The sequence below is a fragment of the Sapajus apella genome, unplaced genomic scaffold (assembly GCF_009761245.1).
Source record: "Sapajus apella isolate SASKATOON/1434 unplaced genomic scaffold, GSC_monkey_1.0 scaffold4, whole genome shotgun sequence".
Taxonomy (NCBI): domain Eukaryota; kingdom Metazoa; phylum Chordata; class Mammalia; order Primates; family Cebidae; genus Sapajus; species Sapajus apella.
In genome coordinates this window covers 31,978,169-31,983,863 of record NW_022436944.1, presented here as the reverse complement: position 1 = coordinate 31,983,863, position 5,695 = coordinate 31,978,169, and positions in this window count along the sequence as shown.

Genomic DNA, 5,695 nt, shown 5'->3' with positions numbered 1-5,695 from the left:
CTCTATTCTGAGGTCTCTTCATGCCTAGGCTACATATTTGATATATATGTATGGCTTGACTGAAAACCAGTCATTTAACTAGTTTAATCATGATTATCATCCCTCCTTTTTTCCTTTAAAGTGATGCGTCACACTCTGTTAGGAGAAGATTCTGGTAACTCTACTGCCAAGAGTAATAGAGCACCAGAGTTGGAAGGGAAATTTGACATTTTTCTGATGCAGCACTCTCAGGCTTTGTCATTCAAACATCGCCTTTGTGATTTCTGTAATATCAGGTACCACCCGTAATATTATTAATATTTTTCCATAAATCCAATTTTATCCTTAAATTTCATTTTTAAAGAGTCACTTTAGAGGTGATTCTGGGGACATGGTAACTGGAATATGGTTTCTTTCTCTCCACTTCCAAATGGCCCCCAAGTGCAGTGCTGAGTGCTGTCTAGTGCTCCGTGTGCAAGAGGCTGTGATGTGCCGTATGGAGAAAATATACAAGCTTGATTCAGGCATGTGTTATAGTACTGTTGGCTGTGAGTTCAATGTTAATAAGTTCAATGATAAAAATTCAATAAGGTGTCTTTTGGCAGAAACACACCCACAACAAAGTTATGCATTAATTGGTTGATGAAATGTAACCCAGAGAGTCACAGAAACCTAACCCTGTATTTCTCCTAGGAGCAATGGTTCAGCATTCACCAATTTAGCCTTTTCAGTGACTCTGTAGAACAAAACTACTGTGAATAATGACAATAGGCTGTCTTAATAAACATAAAATAGGATGGAAGAAAGACTACTAATTAACAACTTGCTTAAAGTGGCTGAACTAAACACTCCAGTTTTTTAAGACCATATAATGTTTACAAGAAATACCTAACACAATGTGATGATAAAATGGTTAAAAATAAGGGTGGCCATAAAGAGGTATCCAAAAAGACAAAAGAATGTAATAGACAATTAATTGGCAATATTAATCAGACAAGTTGGAATTTAAGGCTAAAAGCATAAAAAGATTAAGGAGGGAAATCGTGACATGAATAGGGCATAATAAACATAAACTTGTGTACAACAAACAGCATAGCAAGCAGCTAAACAGATAAAAATGATAAGACTACTAAATGTGATAAAAACAGATATATATAGAGAGAATTTTAATACAATTCACAGAACTAAATAGATCAGTTTCAAAAATTGACAAGGCATTGTTAAAAAAATTATCCAAAACTTGAAAATAAGGCAGACATTTGGGTATCATGTCTTTTCAAAGTCATATGGGGCACTGAGCCATCCAAAGAGTATGTGATTTAGGGTGAATACACTTTAGTCAACCCATTCATTATTATTGATTAAAGGTCTTACACTTAGAATGCTTACCTTTTAATGTGTATATTTTTGTCTAGTAAATATGCAAATAATCTCTGAGTTGTAGAAAGGATAACATTAAAGGTAAAGATTTATTGCCTTATAGAACATTAACCAGTTTAGTATCTAATCTGACAATCTCACTCTAACATTCCTTCATCAAATTTCCTATAAATATCCAGTCCTCCAATTTCCTTTGAATCTTTTTCTTTCTTTCTTCCTTCCTTCCTCCTCCTTCTTTTCCTTCTCCTCCTCCTTCTTTCCTTCCTTCCTTCTCTTCTCCCCTCCTTTTCCTTCCCTTCTCTTCCCCTCCCTTCCCTTCTCTTTCCTTCTCTTTCTTCCCCTCCCGTCTCCTCCTCTTTTCTTTCTCTTTCTTCCTTCCTTCCTTCCTTTCTTCCTTCCTTTCTTTCCTTCTCTTTCTTTCTTTCCTTCTTTCCTTCTTTCTTCTTTTCTTTCTCTTTCCTTTCTTTCTCTCTCTTTCTTTTCTTTCTTTCTTTCTTTCTTTCTTTCTTTCTTTCTTTCTTTCTTTCTCTGTTTCTTTCTTTCATCAGGTCTTGCTCTGTCACCCAGGCTGGAGTTCACTGGTACAATCACAGCTCACTGCAGCCTAAAATTCCTAGGCTTATGTGATCCTCCTGCTTTGGCCTCCAGGGAGTTGGGACTACAGGTATGTGCCACTACACCTGATTGTCATACTTTTAACTTTTTGAAAATTATACTTATTCATAAAAAGGAATCAACTAATATATTCAGTTATCTCACTTCAATAGCCAAATTGGACAATACTCTTCTATCATATCAAAAAATAAATTTAAATTGATCATACAAGACAAATTCTTGCAAGAAAACCTAGAACACTCTTCATACAATCTAGGATAGTCCTTCTTAACCAGCACTAGCTAGAAAAGAAAAGACATACTTGACTATACATAGAATGTAAAGATTTTGCATGGCTAAAATACTTTGAATAAAAGATTATTCCAACATATTCATTAAAAAATTTAACATAATTGCCAAATAGTAATATATACAATATACTAAGAGCTTTTACAAGTTGATAAGTAAAAGATGACTCAATAGAAAAAAAAATGAGCAAAAGATATGAAGAGGAAGTTTAGAAGGACCAAGAAACAAAAGAGAAGATGCTCAAAAACACCAATCATCGAGGAAACACACATTAAACTAAAAAATGAAATATCACTTTTTGCTCATTTGACTAGGAAAAATTAAGAGAGTATAGCATGGATTGCAGGAGGAGGTTGAGGAAAGAGGTACTACCCTATGGACCTGGTTGAAATGTGCCTTGCTATAGGTGTTTTGGAATATAATCTATGAACATCTACTAAAATAAAAATCCAGTTCCCCTTTGACCAGAAATCCCATTCCTGAGGATCTATCACTTAGAAATTAAACAATGGGTGTGTCAAGGCGTACATGTGAGAATGTTTCTAGCAGCGTTGTTTATGAAGGGCAAGAATCAGAATCAGTATGAATGCATGATACGTAGAAGGACGGTTGAAGTAATTGTGATAAATCTACGCCATAGTATATATGCAGTATATATGGCTTCTAAAAATGAATAAGAGCCATAGCAGTGGACTTGGTGAGATTTCTGAGAGGTAATTTTGAATGAATAGAGCAAAATGCAGGACAGTATGTACAACACGATTTCATTTTTGTGAGAGCAAACAGTGCCAAATTATATATGTATAAATTATTTTAAAGGAAAGAAAACCATCGTGATTTTTAAAAATTTTATTTATTTATTTATTTATTTTTAAGATGGGGTTTCACCATGTTGGTCAGGCTGGTCTCGAACTCTCAATCTCAGGTGATCCACCCACCCTGGCCTCCAAAGTGCTTGGATTACAGGCATGAGCCAACACGCCCGGCCAAAGTTGAGAGTGATTTTTTATATGAAGAAAAGAAATCCCTCTAAATCCCTAATAGTCAGAGGTGTCTATGTGTACGCGGTTTATTTCTGCTATTTAAGTCAGAGTTTGTTTGCAGAGTGCATGCCCAAATTGATCACCTAGAATACAACATTTGCAGATGCCATAGCTTTCCTTCGTTTGACTCTTCCAATATCTGGGAAGGTTAATCCAGACAGGTTTACTTAAAGCACACTTTCTACCCCAATTCTTGCTTTTCTCCCTCAATGAAAAAATGAACACCCTTTTTAATGAAAAAATAAAAACTAAAAAGGAAGCCATATTTTCACCGTAAGTAGAAAACCAGTTGTACCTAAAATAAACAGAAAGCAGAAGAAAAAATTAAAATAATAAAATCAGAACGATGTTATTCAATCCCAACTTCTACTGCCAGCAGAGGCTAAGACCTAAGACCTGTTCTCTTATCTGACATAAAGGGAGATTAGAAAGCATTAGAAAGCTAAGAGAGGCCCACCAGCACCAAATTGAGACTTTCTGCCCTATAGTATCAAAAGACTGAAAGAGAGTCGCAAAGGAAATAATTCTTTTAGTGTCTGCTTCACTGTCATTTGATGCCTTGCTCATATGCCACCCAAAATCCCTGGTAGCATAGCTTTAGCACTCAGGCAAATCCTGAGAAACCAAATGCTGATTTTGTCTAATCCTTATTTCTTCAATTAATAAACCAGCCCCAGAGGGGTGTGGTTCTTCCTGCAAGGGCAAACATCTGGATCTTGGTGTGTTCTTTCTGCCACATCAGGCTAGCTCTTCCCGAAAAGGTTGAATTCTTTGTAGATATTTTAAAACAGCAGCAAAATCAGGAGATGACATAGATGAGAACAGAACATTTGGTTCTATTCTTGGCTGGTCATGAAAAATAACTCCTTATTCCTCTCCTTTTACTCACTTAGAAAAATGTTCTCAGAAATATGAAAGTTAAAATAGATGTTCAAGTGGTAGTATGGAATATATAAAGGTCCTTCGAGGAGAAAAATGTCCATCAAGAAACTATTTAAAGTGCTTTGTCTTGGGTCTCAGGGCAGGGAAGGAATGTAAGAATAGAATGCACGGAAGCGAGGGTTCCAAATAGGAGCGTGATGGCGGGTAATTATAATGGGACGGGTAATTATGGTTTTCCAGGAAGTGCCAAAATTACAGGGCAAAGTGTCATTTCCATGTTAGATCCTCCTGAGAAAAATAATACAGGCATTTGGCACCTGGGGCAACTTGGGTGTCTTGTCTGGGGCGAAGACAGCTTTGCTTTGTGGCATCCTGGCTGTCCCTTCTCTCTCCTTCAGCACCTGTTACCTGACCTGAGCAGTGGCCATCTGTGACTTGCCCTGACTCTATAGTGAGGTGACACTATCACCAGTCTCTTCTCCACCTTCTCTCTCCAGGATGAAATGGTGGGAAAGTCAACCCTGATGAGGTCAAGAAGGGCAGGCAGCCTGAAAGAGCAGATTCTCCTTCCCCTCTCCTCTGCACAAAGGCAACCTTTCATTCCCTTGGAAAAACCCACCTCGGCCCTCTCGTGAAGAAACTGCCGTACCCAGGACTCCTGTTTACTTAGCTCTTGCCTGGGAGGCCAGAGCTGGCTGACACAAATGCCACCCTTTTCAAGCCATATTGACCTCAAGTTGGCAGAGTGGAAAAGTAAGAGTTTGTGTGAGGGGCCTCCACGGGGAAGGTCCATGGAATTTTCCTGCATCCATTTTGACTGCAACTGTAGCAGCTGCTTCGCACACAGTTGTTTTGATGTGAGGACCTTTCGACTCAGTCTAAAACCCAACCATTAAACTTTAGGCTTAAAAAAAAAAGACCAAGTACATAGACATTCTTTCCTGAGCCTCACCCCCAGGTAGGGTGAGAGTCAGGACTGGAGTAAGGGTTATTAGAGTCTGTTTTGCATGTTGACTGATGATTTTAAGAAACACAGTTTTACGCTTTGACATAACTTGTCAAAATGTCAAGAAGGTAGCATCCGAGTGAGTGCATCCAAACATCCAGCTTCTCATGCAGCCCATACCTGCCCTCTCACATGCCGCTGCCTCTCTCATATTGCCTGCTATGTTGGTATGGTGTAAACTCCTTAGGGTATGCAATGCTCCCTCTGAATCTCCAGCAGGTATAGAGCTGCTCAGTGAGTACTCATTTGACTGATAAAATAAAATATACTGACGCTCTTAGGTCTTTCCTCGTATCTGAAAAGCAAAGCAAAGAAACAAAGAAAGATCCCTAGACCAGTGGTTTCGCCAAACTCTTTGACCATAATCTATAATTAAAAAAAAAATAAAACAACCATTTAATATTGCAACCCAGGATGTATAATCTCTCCCTCTCTCTCTCTCTCTCTCTCTCTCTCACACACACACACACACACACACACACACACACACACACACACACAC